The sequence below is a fragment of the Rhipicephalus microplus genome, chromosome 7, assembly GCF_043290135.1.
Source record: "Rhipicephalus microplus isolate Deutch F79 chromosome 7, USDA_Rmic, whole genome shotgun sequence".
Lineage (NCBI taxonomy): Eukaryota > Metazoa > Arthropoda > Arachnida > Ixodida > Ixodidae > Rhipicephalus > Rhipicephalus microplus.
In genome coordinates this window covers 1,187,416-1,205,862 of record NC_134706.1, presented here as the reverse complement: position 1 = coordinate 1,205,862, position 18,447 = coordinate 1,187,416, and the positions used below count along the sequence as shown (strand labels likewise).

The 18,447-nt window shown below is 49.9% G+C and overlaps 1 protein-coding gene across 6 annotated transcripts in view; it reads left to right on the top strand.

The window, feature by feature from the left end:
• Mgtor (nuclear basket protein megator) overlaps nucleotides 1-18,447 on the top strand; it is a 905,575-nt gene that overhangs the window by 442,100 nt on the left and 445,028 nt on the right. The gene's annotated exons all lie outside the window — the stretch shown is intronic.

The following is an 18,447-nucleotide window of genomic DNA, read 5'->3' as shown; positions in this document are numbered from 1 at the left end:
CTAGCCTCACTTTGATTCTCGTTGCTTGCCTCAGCTGTGCCGTAAGGAAACGAACAACGTAAGGAAAGAACCAGGCCCCATACCGAATTTTAGTTAGGCAGTGGAAGTTGTTGGGTGTTCGATGAGGAACATTTTGCCAAAAAAATTTTTTGAATCAGTTCATCGTGAGCGAAGAAAACAGATTTTTTGAAGTGGCGCGAAACGAGGGTGAGAGTAAGCGGGCTCGAAGCCCTTGCCACTTCTCCGCGTAGCCTTCGTAAGCCAAATCTCTTCCCCACGCTCTCCGGCATCTGACCATGAGGTGACGTGCACATGACGTGCCCAAACAAGTCCAACCCCCGAGCACGCGAGCAGCATTGCTTTGTTGACCAGCGTTATTTTGTGGTCTTCTGCCTGTTTCGGCAAGATGGTTTGGAAATGCTTGTTTAGACGCTGTAGAGTAGATGAGCACAATGAGTGCGCGAATGCGTAGGAGCATTCCACGGCGGTCGTCTGCTCAATGCGCTGACCGCGAGGACACGAACGGATGCGAAACGCTGGTACATTAGCCCCGCATCTCATAGCATTTCACGGAAAAAAAAATGAAAGAAAGGCGCGCACAATTTTTTATTGCATCTCATTTATTATTTCAAGTTTTATTAATCTCTTAAAGCAACAAATACATAAACTATGCATGTTGTGTTAAATAATTTTTGCCATGTCACGGGGTATTGTCGACAACGTCAGAGCAGAGTCGTCTACGTAGAGAACCAACGTCATTGCATTGCTGTGTACGTAGGGCCATTCCTACGCCCATGTCATGCCCTCATTCTCTAGGCGTGTGCCGGCAGAGGAGAGGGGGAGCAGCGTTCATCTTGAAATTTGACCCATTTTCGCAGCGCGTAGTGTTGCAAATTTAGGCAGACGTGGTCATGAACGCCTCGGCTATGCATTTCGCTTAGCTAAAAATTGTCAAACCTGGTGAGTGGCCCTTTAAGCCAGTCCAAACTATCCTAGAATGCCTCCTGCAAGCACTACTGTTAGGTGCCCCCTACATTACAATTGTTCTTTTGTGAATCGGCAAAAGGTCCACTGCGTGTCCATAAAGCAACATGCAAATTTGTTTGGGTGCTATTTGGCTTTTAAAACACCAACTCGCGCTAGTACCTTTACAAGGCTAATGTACGGTACTCACAGGTTTAAATGTGACATAAAATGTTTTCGTAAAATGACTGGTATGTGTAACTACTTGAGATAACCACATCATGTCTCAACGAATGTGCTTTCTAAAAGTAATGTTTGTTCGGATGCATGTGTTCGTTTCTAAGTTATTGGGACTTTCTCTGGTAGGTAGTCTACGCATGTGCGCTGTCTTCAGCGAAACACGAGACATAATGTTTGGTGGTCAAAATGCAACGACAGGTGTGGGGGAAGAGACATATTAGTGTTTCAAACATGCAAATGTTTATATATATATGTTTTGTATTGGCAAGCTGGTAAAGGCAGCTGGCAGCTAGCTGGGAGAGGCAGGGGAAGACGAAGAGACGGAATACAACAGCTGGCCTAGGATCGGGTGCTGTCTCTGCTGGCTTCCTTACAATGGCGCAGCTTGACAATTGAATTTTGCGGCTCAAGCTACCTGTTCGTAGCCTCATGGGTTGTCGGCACCACAGGCTTCTTCGTCAAGGAATGCCGTCCACGATTGCTGGCTGATGGAGTCATCAACTCGGCTGCCACTTCAGCTGCCCATCGGACCACCAGTGGACGGCGTTCATGCCTCCCCTGTGGTACCAGGGCATGACCTAACGGACAGCATGCCACCACTTCTCCGCAGGAATACGCACAGGCTTCTGTCTTTTGGGAATGCTGTTCAAACTTCCCACGGCCTGCATTCCGTTGCCAGTAGTCTCCTTACATACGAGCGCCCTTGAAACGTCGTCCAGACTTCCTTGCTCGTGGATTTCAACATTGTTAGTGGAGGAACCACTGCAGACTCGGTGAACGTGATCCCTGCCTCTTCAGGCTTTACCCCCGACAGCGCCGTGGATCTGCAGCGTACCATCGCGCAACTCTGCGGCACGGTCACTGCCGTGACAGCGACGAGCTCCATGCTGTTTTATGCGATTCTGCCGGCCCTCAGTGCAAGCAACGCTATGTTGGACGCAGTCGCCTCTCAAGATCTTGAGGCCTGCTCATCTGAGCAACGCAGGGAGCTGAGGGGCACTCTGCTGCAACTCTCACACCAGCTCGGCTGCTTTGCCTCAGTGATGTCGGCATTCTCACGTGCCACCCCACCATCGCGGTTCATCTGCGAACTGCCGGAATTCGATCTGTTCCGGAGTGATGCCGACAGCTGAGTGGCCACTGTCAACGCGCTAGCCGTGCGCACAATTTAGACAGAGCATCAGAAATGGTCTATGGCCATGGATCGTCTTCGCAAAAGTGCAACGGCATGGCACCGGTACGAAGGCTTGAAGCAGCAGTCATGAGCAGAGTAGAGCTCCAAGCTTATAGCTGCTTTCGGTCTTATATACTGTGTTACTTGCCCGTGCAACTCGTCTTCCCCCAAGGATGGAGCTCAGGAGAAGCCCGACTTGAAGGATGCAACTTGGATCTCTACCATCCTGCGATCCTTCTTTCACTAAAGTCAACGGGACCATCACGACTGTGTAACTGTGCCTTGCACAGACATTTCCACTGTCATGTTTCGAGCTCCTGAGGAGCACCGGATCGATGGTGCAGGTGTGTCCGATGGGTCCCTCACAACAAGCTTTGCGAAAGGCCCCCGAGACAGGTCCCGGCTCGGGTCATCCAATGGACTTGGAGTCATCAAACCATCCAGCGAATGTTGAGGCACCAGCCTCCACCTTACTGAACGTTTTGCAACGTAATGGAACATACGTGCCTGTGGATTCCACGATGCTGGTCCGTGACCAGACTCAAGTGGATCGGCACGTTTTAAATTATTCACTAGGCGAACGTGAGAGCATTTCCACGTTACGAAAACACGTCTCTCAAAAAGGCAACAAGGTCTCTGACTACTCATAAAGCAGCGCAAAACGACAAGCACAAAAGGAATGGTAGGGACTCCGCTGCTAAAGGAAATGAAGTTCACTAATGTCGAAAGTTGGGCGAGTTGGTGATAGTTCATGATTACTTATGAAGCAGCGCACGATGACAAGCACAAAAAGACGTTCATCTTTTTGTGCTTGTGGTCGGTCTCCCTATCGTTCCTTTTGTGCTTGTCGTCATGTGCTGCTTACCGTTCTTTTGTGCTTGTCATCGTGCACTGCTTCATAAGTAATCATGAACTATCACAAACTCACCCAACTTTCGACATTACTGAAAGTTTCTGACATGTCTCTTGCCATTTTCAGCAAAGTCCGGCCTGCAGAGTACAAGTCTTTTACTCTTGCAACGGCTTCCTATTGGGCCATCCCAGTTCCACAAGGAGCTGTTTTGCTAAAAGCGGGCTTGAGAACATCAAAGATCTCCAAAATTGCAATGCTTCAGAAGCAGAAGCCACATTGCCAAACGTAGAGGGAACTCGGATCGTTGAAGCAGCCACCCACTAGAGAAGCCAACCAACCTATGACCCACTGCAAGACGCACGGACGACCGTGTCTGGTGCAGCAAGTACCATTGGCGGATCTATCATTTCGTGCGCTGCTATCAAAACAGTGGTTTCAGCATGACCAGTGTTTTTGGAAGCAACCGGCGACGATGCCAAAACAGTAACAGCCACGTACCCGAACCGTCTCTGAGAACATTCTTTGCCTAGCCGCATCACGTCAAAGAACTTCAACTACTGCTGACCCGCAGGTCGCGGGATCGAATCCCGGCTGCGGCGGCTGCATTTCCGGTGGAGGCGGAAATGTTGTAGGCCCATGTGCTCAGATTTGGGTGCACGTTAAAGAACCCCAGGTGGACGAAATTTCCGGAGCCCTCCACTATGGCGTCTCTCATAATCATATGGTGGTTTTGGGACGTTAAACCCCACATTTCGAACTTCAACTACCCCGGGAAAGCATGCTCTGCCCACCCGAGAAAAATGGAACTGCTTTCTATGCAAAGTCGCAACATGGCCGAGGTCTTAGACCATCAACACACAGTCAATGTCGTCCCCCAGAGTCGTCATGGACAAAGGGATCAACCAGGGTCCAGACTCTACGGCAACATGGCGAATGACCCAGGTGACTTAGTGTCGGCCACGGGAACCAACTTGAGACAAACTTACGGGTCGGTTTTCAGCATAGCCGAGTCCAGCCACTCTGGAACAGTCAGTGCCGCCCACTGGAGACGCTTCACACAGATCTCCCATCTACGTTGTCAAGTGGTCGCGGCCGAGCACCACTATGCAGGCAACCCTGCCCACCTGAAGCACTGTCGGCAGCTGCATGCGCTCGCAGTCGTGGCCGAGTGTGACGTCTAACTGCAGCGGCATTGGGGCTCTAGCGCGTGAAGAGCTAGCTGGGAGAGGCAGGGGAAGACAAAGAGACAGAATACAACAGCTGGCCCAGGATCGGATGCTGTCTCTGTCTGCTTCCTTACAATATATATATATATATATATATATATATACATATATATATATATATATATATATATATATATCGAGAAATTGTCACGTAAATACGATAAACACATTCTCGAATTTATTAAAGGGCCACTCACTAGGTTTGACAACTTTAAGCTGACAAGGGCAATGCGTAGACGAGGCGTTCACGATCACGCCTGCCAAACTTTGCAACGCTACGCGCCGCGGAAGTGGATCAAATTTCAAGATGAAAGCTGCTCCCCCTCCCCTCTACCGGTGCACGCGTAGAGATTGAGGGCATGACGTAGGCGTAGGAATGGCCTTACGTACACGGCAATGCAGGGACGTTGGTCCTTTACGTAGACGAGTCTGCTCTGTTATTGTCAACAGTATACCACGTGACATGGCAAAAATTACTTAACACAACATACGTAGTTTATGTATTTGTTGCTATAAGAGATTAATAAAACTTGAAATAAATAATGAGACGCAATAAAAAATTGTGCATGCTTTCCTTTTATTTTTTTTCCCATGAAATGCTACGAGATGTGAGGCTAATGTGCGAGCGTTTCGCATGCGTTCCTGTCCCCGCAGCCAGCGCATTGAGCAGGCGACCGCTGTGGAACGCTCCTACGCGTTCGCACACTCATTGTGCTCATCTACTCTACCGCGTCTATGCTAGCGTTTCCGAACCATCCCGCAGAAACGGGCAGAAGACCACAAAATAACGCTGGTCAACAAAGCAACGCTGCTCGCGTTCTCGGGGGTTGGACTTGTTCGGGCACATCATGCGCACGTCGCGTTATGGTCAGATGCTGGAGAGGGTGGGGAAAAGATTTGGCTTGCGAAGGCTACGCGGAGGAGCGGCAAGGGTTTCGAGCATAAACCTCCTCTCATGCTCGTTTCGCGCCACTTCAAAAAACCTGTTTTCTCCGCTCGTGATGAACCAATCCGAAAAAATTTTGTGGCAAAATGTTCCTCATCGAACACCCAACTACTTCCACTGTCTTACTAAAATGCAGTATGGGGCCTGGTGGGTGGCCCTTAAAGTCACGTGCAGAGATTACGACACAAAATTCAGAAATGGAATTTCAGACCTGATTTTCTCCACTAGTAATAAATTTCTCACAGTGAAACTTGGGACATTTCAGTTCTCAGAGTCCAGTTTATCAATGTAAAACAACTTGCTGTTTTTCTTTATAGTGTCTCTCTAAAAGCAGAGCTTAAGGGTCGCCTAATTTTTTTTTTAATTTGGCTGTGTGCACATGCACGCATCCCTAGTAATTAATGCGCGCATGAAGACACATGAATGATGCCCCCAAAAAATTTTTCATCTACGCCCCTGGCCGTCGGAGTGAGCCTCTCTGAAGGTCTGACTCCACGTAGACATTCTAGAGCGTCTGTGCGTGTTTTTTTGACACAGCACCGAGCCTTCTCCAATATAGAGAAAGAGAGCGCAACTACGCGTAGCCACGCGCCTTCTCTCTTCATGGGGAGAGGGCACGGCGCCGCGTCAAAAAGCGACGCGCCGATGCGCTGCAACGGCTGCATGGGGTCAGGTCTTTGCACCTAGTTCACATGAAAGAATCCGTTTTCTTCAGCAAGCGGAATTCTGCTGTCCACGAAAAACAGCGTCGTTCACGCCGGGCGTGCCCCGCGCTGCCAAATATACATCTATCATTGAGCGAACACAGAATGAATACACTGTCACCTGGTTGTCGTCAGGGCTCACAAACGCCACTACACTATCTGATTGTGCAGACTTCGGTGATTCTGGTACGCAGGAGGCAAGAATAAGCAGTACTGCTTACTTTGCTGGCAAGCCACTGTTTTGTAATGAATGAAGAGCAGGGAAAAAACCGTCGACGCCTACTGCTACCTCGTCCACCAAGTCGGGAGGTGAAGCAGGCTACTACACAGAGTGGGTTGAGCTCCCGTTGGCTACAACTTTCAGTTAGGTGTACCACAGCATGACAAGCGTGAGCACGAAATGCGAATGCATTTCTTAGTCAGGCTATGTCAAGCGTCCGGTGGCGTTCGTGCGCCGGCAGGTGTTATCTTTTTGCTCTCATCCCTCTCCCATAGCAACAGGTGCGGGCGCTTGCACTTATCCTTGCCCCTAGCAACCGGAGCAAGTGGTGCGACTGACCTCCATTAAAAAGGCTGGACGACACATCCCTGCTCTCAAATGCGGGTGCTTGTGAAACCGCCGAAAGGTCCCTTCACTATCCCGGAAGCTGGCGTCTTCTGGGCATTTTAGGCATGTAATTGAAATGTTATTCATCCGGTGGCCGTTGTTGTTGCAATTGTAATTTTTGTTCCCTTTTTATATTATAACATTCTCATGGTCATCCAACGCTACACGAAAAATGACAGACGCCGTCTGAATTAAGCGGAGTGCTGTAATCTACAACCAGTGCATGCAACGAACCCTGCGATGTGGCATCACTTGGAACGCTGACTGATGCCACACTATGAATGACAAACGCGTAGCAACGCTGCCCGGATATGGCACAGTGCTGTTAGTGCTGTTACGTTCAACATTGCAATTTCTTATTAGTCGAGTAATAAATAAAAAATTGACACGGCATTTTTTTTTACAAAAGAAAGGAGGAATGGGTGCAATGGTAGCCAGGAGCGCAAAGGTTTGTCTTTTGTAAATCATCCGGGAGAGAAAACAACGCTGAGATGGCATCATTTCGAAGATGAGTTTTGGAACCGAGTGATCAAACAAGACTTTTGCAAAATGGTCATTGGGAAGTCTACTTTCTAGGGACGGCGTTTTCTTTAGGTTACTGACGCACTTCCTGTATATTTTGAGGCCTCGATCGTGGAAAACTGCATATCAAAAACCCAAACACGTTCAATGCGCCTCATTAATAAAAATAAGCAGTCAACTACCACAATTTCTTCGCAGAACGCGTTAAAGTAATATAATTTTGAAGTACCTATGTGTAAATGTCCTCATGACAACAATTCCAGTCGATTCGTATAGCCAGAATTTCATTAAAAAAAAAAGCTTTCGTGTCCACAGCAGGCGACTGTTTATGGTGGTGGTTTCCGGGACGCCATTGGCGTGTTCCGGTGGCTTCAACTGACACGCGGGAGCTCCACCGAGCTCTGCACTGCCTCCACTGTCCATGCACGCGGGAGCTCGGTGGAGCTCCTGCGTGTGTCTTCTCTCCTGCGCATTCTCTTTTCGAACATGGAGCCACTTGCATTGTTCTTGCGTAGCAGACGACCTTTCGAAAAGTGAACGGCGCGTACCAGGCAGCATGCTGTAAGCATTTGGTTAGCTCTTGGTATCTTTTGTTTTTTTGTTATATGTTGTTCAGGAGATGTTAGCGCTTTTATAGTGCCACACAATCGTATTCGCAGGCAGAATTTGTACAAATCACAGCAATTAAAGAAACATATAAAAGAGCACCAAGGGAGTGTTCATATGTTTTTTTTGTTGTAGGGCACACTATTTCTCTCCGGTACCTTATGCAAATTTATTAGCTGCACTTTTTGCTGTTTTTATAACTTATACTAAAGCTATATACACGAGCGTAACGCTGGTTTATGACATCGCTGCAGTGCTGCATATGGTATACTACCAGTTACGCAACCTTTTCCTATTCCGTATTGGCCGGTGGTCTTGCAGCGGCTGATCGCAAAAAAGAAAAGAAACTCCTGTGATGTAGGAAGTTAACGCTCCACTCTGCAAGAGACCTTCTAGAACTCATACATTGTCCATGTCATCCTCGCGAGGTGATGACACACTTGATTTACCAGTATGCAAGAGAGGTACCCACCCGGAAGGATTCATTGAGTATAGTATAGCTAATGCCGCTCTACAAGTCTCTTCATGTATCATACTGCATACCGCAAGACAACAGGCGTATTTGGCACGTCTTTTCCCCACAAAACAATGGCTGGCATCTGGCTCGCTCACTCGCCTTTTTCTTTTCTAATGAAATCTCTGCGCTCGCTTTGACGTGTGGGCTGTTTAACAATTTTGCAAAACAAAAAAAGCGTATTTGGGATGTGTTTCTGTGCCAACACAAAAGAGCCATCAATGTCTCACGTGCCTTTCCTTCCATTATCGCTGTGAGCGCGCTACTTGCAAGTCATAAATTGCACGCGTGCTATTAGCTTGAAAAAGACATTTTGGGTGGGAAAATAGTTGATTGATTTGTGGGGTTTAACGTCCCAAAACCACCATTCGATTGGGGTGGGAAAATAGTGAGTGCAGGGTTATCATTAAAGGAAATGCCATCTAGCCAGATGACTCTTATTCGTGAGGAGCAAATAAGACTCCACGAAGGGCGCTAAATGTTTTTGGAGTGAAAAAAACGATTGGTGTTGGCGGTATTAAAGTAGTTAAAAAGCGGAGACTTCGATTTATCTGCTAAATGATGTCAAGTTTCTTTTTGGACTTTGTTTGATAAACTAAAGCTGTGAAATCATTTCGCTCACGCTAGCTTGCATTAAACTCCTGCGGAGAACATTACTTTAAGTCTGACACCCATTTTGCGTTCACGTGCCGGGATGGAGCTGAAAATAAGACATGCCATTCATGAATGAGTACAAAAGCTAGAAGTATGCCATTTTATTCCCAATATATATGCATCACATGTTTGCATTTACAGTCTCCGCATACATGATTACACTGCTGACAACAAAACATGCACGCATGAGTTTAAACAAACACTAGCTGTTTCATAAATATGGTAAATGACGTGCCTTCGCATGAATTGTTGTGGCATCCGAAGGCGCAGCAGCCGCCCATGGCAACCGACACTGAGGTTTGCTTTGAGCACTAGGTATCCCCGAACACAAGGCAGGTTGAATGGCATGCAGGCATCTATAAAGTACAGGTAAACGCACAGGCGCTGCGTGCCAGCACGTCCACGCTTCCACACCCCAGAGCATCTCGGGCGATGGTAAACAAAGGAAATCTCCTTGTGGTCTCAAGTGACTGCAGTTGGCCAATGTCGACGCGGCAGTTGCCTCAGACAGGTTGGGGAAGAGAAAGAAGAAAGGAGGTGCACGTTTAATTACGTACGTCGCTACTTTGCAGGTATAGTGCTTTGCCGCGCCTTCTCTCGCTGTTTGCTTTCTCTCCTCCCTGCGCCCCACTCTCCTGTTCACTTGCTCGTACGTATATGTAAATTGTATGAAGCGCTCGCCTCACTCTCGACTGTTTGCTTGCTGATGAATGTGTAAATAAATGATTAGGGTAAAAATCCTCGTCTTGGCATTACTTTACGCCATTAGAATTACTACGCCGTACACTCTTGGCGCAAGATAAGCATTTGCATTTTTCCACAATTCCCTCCTGGGAGGAGGGGGCATTTGGACGACCGCCGCGCCCCTAGCAGCGTAAAAAATGTCATCGCGTTTTGTGCGCCTCTCCCCAAGGCGTGTGGGGTCTCGGCGAGGCGAACGAGTGCCTCGCCACGCCACGCTCTTGGAGTGAACGGACACAGCAGGCCGGTTGGTACAAAGCGCACAACATACATACATTTATTAACTAATTTAGACGACGATATTGTCACGGCTAAAGGCCGGGCAAGAAGACAGAGGACGACGAAGTGATGAGCGTGGACAGCACCCACGATTCCTCTGAGAAAGAAGAAGTCGAAGTGGCTGCTCTTTTGTTCTGTTAATTCAGACCTCGTTTTTCTGGTCGCACCGTCGTGCTGTACTCTGTTATTTTCACCTAGCGACATTGGTGGAGGTGCTGGACTTCTCCAACTGATGCTTGGGACACCTCCGCGCCCTAGCACATCGAGTCCACCACCGCAATCCGTTCCTGTAGTGGATACTCCTGTCCACCGCTACAGTCGCCGACAGCGAGGCCTTAGTCCCGAGGTGATCCCGCTCGAACTTCTCCAGCAACACACCGTACCGGGAGAAATGGCTACCGGAGGGCCTTCACGGCTTACTGTCGATCAGCCTCTAATTCCTGAGACCTTCCACGGTGAGGTTTTTGAAGACGTCGAGGACTGGTTAGCCCAGTATGAGCGAGTCGCCAAAGCCAACCGCTGGCCAACTGAACAAAAGCTATCGCGCGTCTATTTTGCTCTGGCAGACAGCGCTCGTACGTGGTACGAGAACCGCGAGTCAACGCTGTCTTCGTGGGAAGAATTTCGGCAGCAAATTCTCGGGACATTCGCAAACACCGACCGCTGTGATTCTGCTTTGCAGCTCATCGAGGCACGCACACAGAAACCAAATGAGAGCGTCGCCATGTTTGCGGAAGACATGACCCGCCTATTTCAGCGGGCCGACCCCGAGATGCTTGAAAGTAAAAAACTCCGACATTTGATGAGAGGCGTCAAGGAAGAGCTATTTGCCGGTCTCCTACGCAACCCACCAACAAGCGTAGCCGAATTTGTCAAAGAGGCCACAACAATCGAGCGAGCACTGCAGCAACGGCGCCGATACCATGACCAACCAATCAAAACATCCCCCAGTCTCTCTGCTTTGAGTGCCGGCAGCGAGTGTTCTCTGCGCGAACTCATTCGTGAGGTCGTTCGGGAGGAGATCCGAAACCTCCTTGTGACTCTGCAAGAAAATACCATGGCTTGCGTTGCAGAAGTTGTGCGGCAAGAACTCCGCCAGGCATTTTCGTTGCCCGAATCGCCCTCAGACCAGTGGTCTGTGAGCTACGCATCAGCTGTCCGTCGACACACTCCAGTGTCCTACAACTCCTCACCACTGGCTTATCGTGACGTGAGCCAAGGGCCTTACAACGAGCCGTGGGCCACAGCTCCCAATCCGCCGCAGCCGTATCCACAGTCCAACGTGCCTATGCAAACGGCGCCAATGTACACTCCGCCGACATCTGCATCTTGGTCGCAAGGTATGCCCACCAGTCGACCATTCATCCGTAAGACGGACTTGTGGCGCACCGTCGACCGTCGACCACTTTGCTTTCATTGCGGAGAAGCCGGCCATATTTTCCGCCATTGCCCGTACCGTGACCGTAGACATCAAAACTTTCTACAAACCTCCCCTCGTGCCTATTTCGATAACCGCCGTGACAGCAGTGCAGGCCCGCAAGCACAGCAACCCGAAGTGCCGTATAGTTGACCCCGCTCTCCTTCACCTGCACCGAACTCGCCGCCGCAGCGCAGGTACTCCGAGGTGGTCCGGGGCAGATCTCCTAGCCCTCGTCGGGGAAACTAACAGCTGCGACCTTTGGGGGGAAGGTTGCCGCCCGTCGAGATGCTAACACACCCCCAACATCTTCTCTACGACGTGATATGACGAATGATACCACGGATCGTACGACGCACGATACCAAGGATGATACGACGTCACCGACATCAACCGAAATCGTAAGCGCCAATCTAGACATTTGTATAGACGGACGCCCAATTACAGCACTGGTAGATACTGGTGCGGACTTCTCTATTATCAGCCGTAAACTCGCCGACTGCCTAAAGAAAGTAAGAACAATATGGACGGGACCAAACATTAGAACCGCAGGGGGTCAATTGGTGACGCCGACAGGCAAATGTACAGCTCGAATTAATATCGGCAGTTCAGATTTTGTCGCTACTTTCGTAATTTTACCGGAGTGCTGCAAAGACCTGATCTTGGGCATGGACTTCTTGCGGGAATACGGTGCCATTATCAGCATTCCTGAGAGATCGGTTACGTTTTGGACGGCCCCAGATCAAGTTTCGGATGTGCCCTGTACAGACCAGCGACGTCAGCCCTTGCGTGTCTTCGAAGACGACGTGACCATCCCACCGCGGTCGAGTGCACTCGTGGCTGTGACATGTGACACGTCAAGCGATTCTGAAAACATCGTCGAGCAAATTCCAACACTGCTATTCAGCCATGGTTTATCTATCGCAAGAGGCGTGGTAAGCATAAAATGCGGACACACGCACGTCCTCATTACGAACTTCAGCTCTGAACGCCGACATCTAACGAGGGGCATGGCAGTCGCATACATGGAAGAGCTCGCCGAGATGACAGACTGCCTAACTCTTGAAAAAGATAATTCAACTGATCTCACCCCTGCACCTCTATCTGTTGATATTGGCCCAAGTTTGCTGCCGGCGCAGAAGCAAAGTATCATGCAGCTTATTAACAAGTTTGAAGATTGTTTCTCTTCGATTTCCAGGGTCCGTCAAACGCCGCTGACAAAACATCGAATTATAACGGACGACATGACCAGACCCATCAGGCAAAACCCGTACCGGGTAGCTCCGCGAGAACGTGAAGCCATCGAAAAGCAGGTGCGACAGATTCTTGAAGACGGCGTTATTCAGCCGTCGAAAAGCGCCTGGGCTTCGCCAGTTGTATTAGTGAAGAAAAAAGACGGCACCTTACGTTTCTGCGTGGATTACCGCAAGCTGAATCAGGTGACAAAAAAAGACGTCTACCCACTTCCACGTATCGACGATTCACTCGATCGACTACGGCACGCGCGTTATTTCTCGTCGATGGATCTAAGGAGTGGGTATTGGCAGATAGAAGTCGATGAAAGAGACCGGGAGAAAACAGCTTTCGTGACACCTGATGGCCTTTTTGAATTTAAGGTACTTCCATTTGGCTTGTGCTCAGCACCGGCAACGTTTCAGCGGCTAATGGACACCGTACTATCAGGCCTCAAGTGGCAGACGTGCTTAGTGTATTTAAATGACGTCATCGTATTTTCTGCCACATTCGACGAACACGTCAGGCGACTGCACTCAGTATTTCAAGCTATCCGTTCCGCCGGACTAACACTTAAGCCGGAAAAATGCCATTTCGGCTTCGAAGAGCTTCTGTTCCTGGGGCATCTTGTCAGCAGTGAAGGTGTGCGGCCTGACCCTGAAAAAATAGCTGCCGTTACGAATTTTCCAGCGCCAACTGACAAAAAGGCCGTCAGACGGTTTTTAGGACTGTGTGCTTACTACCGACGCTTCATTGAGAACTTCTCGCGCATTGCCTCGCCGTTGACTCGCCTTACCAGAGAAGACGTCGCATTCCTATGGAATGAAGAGCAGCAAAAATCATTCGACGAGCTGCAGCAACGCCTTCAGAAGCCACCAGTCCTCGCACACTTTGATGATGACGCACCGACAACAGTGCACACCGACGCTAGCAATGTCGGCTTAGGAGCTGTACTCGTGCAGTGGCAGGATGGCGCCGAACGAGTAATTGCTTACGCGAGCAGAACTCTTTGACGTGCGGAAGAAAATTATTCCACTACGGAAAAAGAGTGCCTTGCGGTGGTGTGGGCGGTTATAAAATTCCGCCCATACCTGTATGGTCGTCCCTTTAATGTTGTCAGCGACCATCACTCCCTCTGCTGGCTGACAAATTTAAGAGACCCTTTAGGACGGTTGGCGCGCTGGAGCCTGAAGCTTCAAGAATTTGACATGACGGTGGTCTACAGATCGGGGAACCGACATTCAGACGCTGATTGCCTTTCTCGTGCGCCATACGAACCTGCGACGGCAGATGACGACGATACAGCCTTTGTCGGAGTTGTAAACACGGCAACTGTCGCACAGCTGCAACGAGACGACCCCGAACTAGAACCCATAATACGTTTTTTAGAGGGTCGCACTTCAGCTGTACCTAGACTGTTTGCGAGAGGGCTTTCGTCATTTTGCTTGCGCAACGACGTCCTGTATAAGATGAACTTCACGCCACACGGAAACGACTACTTACTCGTCGTCCCAACATCTCTAAGAAGCGAAGTATTACAGGCATGCCACGATGAACCAACATTCGGCCACCTGGGTTACACGCGTACGTTGTGCAGAGTGAGGCAGAAATACTACTGGCCACGACTGACGGCAACCGTTCAACACTATGTTCGGACGTGCCTTGATTGCCAGCGCAGAAAAGTTCCACTCGTCAAACCAGCAGGCCTCCTCCATCCTATTGACGTGCCTGCTACTCCATTCGCTCAAGTCGGAATGGATCTTTTGGGCCCATTTCCAACCTCATCAGCAGGTCGCAGATAGATTATAGTAGCCACCGACTACCTCACTCGTTACGCCGAAACCAAGGCTTTGGAGAGGGGCACGGCAAGTGAAGCAGCCCGATTTTTCGTAGAGAATGTGGTGCTGACGCATGGTGCTCCATCAGTGGTAATAACTGACAGGGGAACTGCATTCGCAGCCGAACTATTACAGACAGTTTTAAGACTTAGTGGCACATCCCACCGGCGAACAACGGCGTATCATCCGCAAGCGAATGGTCTTACGGAACGTCTCAACAAGACACTAGCGGATATGCTCTGCATGTACGTCGATGTGGAGCATAAAAACTGGGATGAGATCTTGCCGTATGTCACGTTCGCCTATAACACGGCTTATCAAGAAACAACAAGAACAACGCCATTCCGCCTTCTTCATGGTCGTGAAGTCACCACTATGCTGGATGCTATGCTGCCGCACGAGTGCGAAGACGCTGAAACGGATGCTGATTATATCACTCAGCTGGCCGAAGAAGCCCGACAACTCGCACGCCTACGTATTAGTCGCCAGCAGGACTAAGATTCAAGACGGTACAACCTTCGTCACCGACCAGTCTCCTACGAGCCAGGAGAGAAAGTTTGGATATGGACACCTATTCGGCGCCGTGGCCTCTCAGAAAAACTGTTAAGACAGTACTTCGGTCCCTATAAAGTTTTGCGACGTCTCAGTGACATTAATTATGAGGTTGTTCCTGATACTGCGCACTCTTCAAGGCGTCGAAGGTATGCTCCAGAAGTTGTGCACGTGGTACGCATGAAGCCTTATTTCACCGAATGAACTCATGCATTTCCAACGAGTACAAACCGCTTTGATTATACAAACCGCTTTGATTATACAACCGCTTTGAGTACAAACCGCTTTGATTAAAGCATCGGGACGATGCTTTCTTGAATGGGAGGCTAATGTCACGGCTAAAGGCCGGGCAAGAAGACAGAGGACGACGAAGTGATGAGCGTGGACAGCACCCACGATTCCTCTGAGAAAGAAAAAGTCGAAGTGGCTGCTCTTTTGTTCTGTTAATTCAGACCTCGTTTTTCTGGTCGCACCGTCGTCCTGTACTCTGTTATTTTCACCTAGCGACAATATCGTCCGCTGAATGTTACATCAATTTTAATTAACACGCTACCATACAAACAACATAACGCAGTGACACACTAAACACACAATAACATGATAAACACACACTAACACATACCCAAGGCGGCGTCGCCAACGCCTGACTTCCACGTGGGACCCCGGCGCAAAGCCCGCAGTGCCGAGCACCGGGGGCCCACGCTACAGACAACCGTTCACGACAGCCGCCACGCGCAGAAGAGGCTCGCTCAACGTTCGGCCACCACCAAGGCCTGCCTTCCGCCAGGGGCCACCGCCGGCGCTACCACTCTACCAAGAGTGGTACTCAAAGCGAACACAACGCCATCTATTGCCTGGCGGTGGTCACCACCGAAATAAAGCCTTGGGGCGAGACACGTGCGCCATGCGGCACAGACAATTTTACAGGGGGGGTGTCAGCAACCCCACATTCTCCCAACCTTAAATCAAACCATATTTCGAAATCAAAAATTAGCTACACAAGCTTTAACAAAAAAAATGATATCGCACGACCATAATGTCCTTGCACCACGACGCCGCCGCCGGTCGACACTGCTGCGCTGTCCGGCTAACTTCACCTCAGTACCGGCCCCGCAACAGCAACGTTGCCGTCGGCGCGACGATCCGTCGCTAGCGCCGACACGTCTTCCAGTTGCGACTAGCACTCGCGAGGGCGCCGGACTGCAGGCAGTTGCGCAGGTCCCAGGCATCTCCATCGCCCGACCTCACGACCGCATTCCTGGCCAGTGACGCTGACGATGTGCAGGACAGCCAGCCGTGGATGACATCCCTCCCACTGAATACATCAATAACAACATCAAAAAAAACTTGAAAGAAAACAATCGAGCAGGTCCTCGGGAAGGGAGCTCCGAGCTTTTCGTCCACGTGGTACGTTGGTCAGTACTGCTAGCTAATACATCGGTGGTGGCCGAGACGCCCATCAAAATAAAACAAAAATCACTTTTCCTAACTCGTGCTCACAAGAAAAAAAAAAGTGAGGGAAGCAGAGCACAACACCTTAACCCCACGATCCACCTAGTTGTGCCACGTGCGACAGGCGGCTGCGCAGAGCCTTAGGCCTAATGAGTCGCTCGGCAACAACCAGCATCCACCCAGCACCCAGCCTAGGAGCAGAAGAGGCAGCCGCGAGGAGACGTCCACTTTGTGAGATGGCCCTATCGCTCGCCGCACACAGCAGCTTACCGAGCGATCGGCGTCCACCGCCCCGGGAGTTGTCACGACGCCTCGGCGTCGAGCCGCAATGTCAGACAGCAATGATGCCCGGCTCCCTGAGTCCAAAGATATAGAAGATACTAATTACAGAAAATCGGACCACCCATGAGCCTTCCGTACTCACTCGCTTCGTGCCTGGCCTACAAACCACGTGCTCTAGGCCTTGCTCACCCCAGGATGTAGACCGCATGGCTCTCGTCCTAATTCAACAACGTTTTTGAAAACTAACAACAACAAAAAATAACAATACTTGCGAGCAAAAAAAAATAAATAGAAAGTCATCCTGCCGACAAATTCAAACACGTTACAAAACCAATCTCCTCGCTTCTCAACAAAGCACACCACCGACGCTAGCAAAGAAGTCCCCCCTGGGCCTACTCTACTCCGGCTCAACATAATCCCCGTATTGAACTGCAGAAACTGTCGTCCGATACTCCAAGAGCTCCACGTTGGGCAGCCAGTGTGGGGTCTCGGCGAGGCGAACGAGCGCCTCGCCACGCCACGCTCTTGAAGTGAACGGACACAGCAGGCCGGTCGGTACAAAGCGCACAACATACATACGTTTATTAACTAATTTAGACGACGATATCGTCCGCCGAATGTTACATCAATTTTAATTAACACGCTACCATACAAACAACATAACGCAGTGACACTAAACACACAATAACATGATAAACACACCCACCACACTAACACATACCCAAGGCGGCATCGCCAACGCCTGACTTCCGCGTGGGACCCCGGCGCGAAGCCCGCAGTGCCGAGCACCGGGGGCCCACGCTACAGACAACTGTTCACGGCAGCCGCCACGCGCAGAAGAGGCTCGCTCAACGCGCGCCCACCACCAAGGCCTGCCTTCCGCCAGGGGCCACCGCCGGCGCTACCACTCTACCAACAGTGGTACTCAAAGCGAACACAACGCCATCAATCGCCCGGCGGTGGTCACCACCGAAATAAAGCCTTGGGGCGAGACACGTGCGCCACGCGGTGCAGACAACATTACAGGGGGGGTGTCAGCACCCCCACAGGCGTGAATATGGCGACCGTGACACTGCTCCTTCTAGCCATAGAGTTTCCCAATATACACTAGAGGGAACTCTGGCGCTAGTGTCTAAGGGAGCTGCAATGCACGGCGCTTCAGTGAGCATGGGAATGATGGGTAGTACACACATTTGTCTAAACTTTGTACTTCTGGCCTGCTTTTGGCTCCATGTGTGTTCGTGTGGCTTGAAGCTGTTTTCTCACGAAACAAAAATCGGCAAATGTTCAATAATTGCGCTTCACCGCCCTATTTTTTTAAATTACCTTTCCAAATTGGCAAATTGGGTCACGAAATTCGAAAGTGTTGAATATTTTTTTCAAAACAAAAACGAAACGCAGAATAAACGAAGCCGCAAGTATGATTTGCCGCCCGCAAGTACGAAGACTAGGCAAATGTGTGTACTACCAACGCCTCCTAGATTCCTTATGCCTGCCAGATGAGCGCGAAACACCAGTCATTTATAGCGGCGCTGCCTACGTAGGAGTAAAATTTTTTGTTCTTGGCCTTTGATATTGGGAATTTTAGCATTTGCTCCTAAGTTCAGAGGATGTCTTGTATTAAAAAAAGTTGCTCGCTGAATA